General features: G+C 31.8%; 1 protein-coding gene across 1 annotated transcript in view; it reads left to right on the top strand.

Annotated features, from left to right (window-relative positions):
- LOC119594508 overlaps positions 1 to 264 on the top strand; it is a 95,684-nt gene that overhangs the window by 11,744 nt on the left and 83,676 nt on the right. The gene's annotated exons all lie outside the window — the stretch shown is intronic.

The following is a 264-nucleotide window of genomic DNA, read 5'->3' as shown; positions in this document are numbered from 1 at the left end:
AAAAAAAATTAATTATTGATTTGTCTTTCTTGTTTGACTTGATTTCTTCTGACTTTTTATTCAGAATTTGTGATGTGTTTGATTTTGAAAATTTCTTGATGGCTTTGTTATATAATCTGGTTGGTCCCTTTGTGAAATATATTCGTATGGGGCTTTATAAATTCGATTTCCCTTGTTCTTAATTACACATTTTAGCTTTATTTGCATAAGCTTTGCATAGTCAAGCTGTGTTGGCTTACCGTCGATTTCTCTGTTCGGGGCAAC

Source organism: Penaeus monodon, chromosome 34, assembly GCF_015228065.2.
Source record: "Penaeus monodon isolate SGIC_2016 chromosome 34, NSTDA_Pmon_1, whole genome shotgun sequence".
NCBI classification, from domain to species: domain Eukaryota; kingdom Metazoa; phylum Arthropoda; class Malacostraca; order Decapoda; family Penaeidae; genus Penaeus; species Penaeus monodon.
This window is presented reverse-complemented; position numbering and strand designations above follow the sequence as displayed.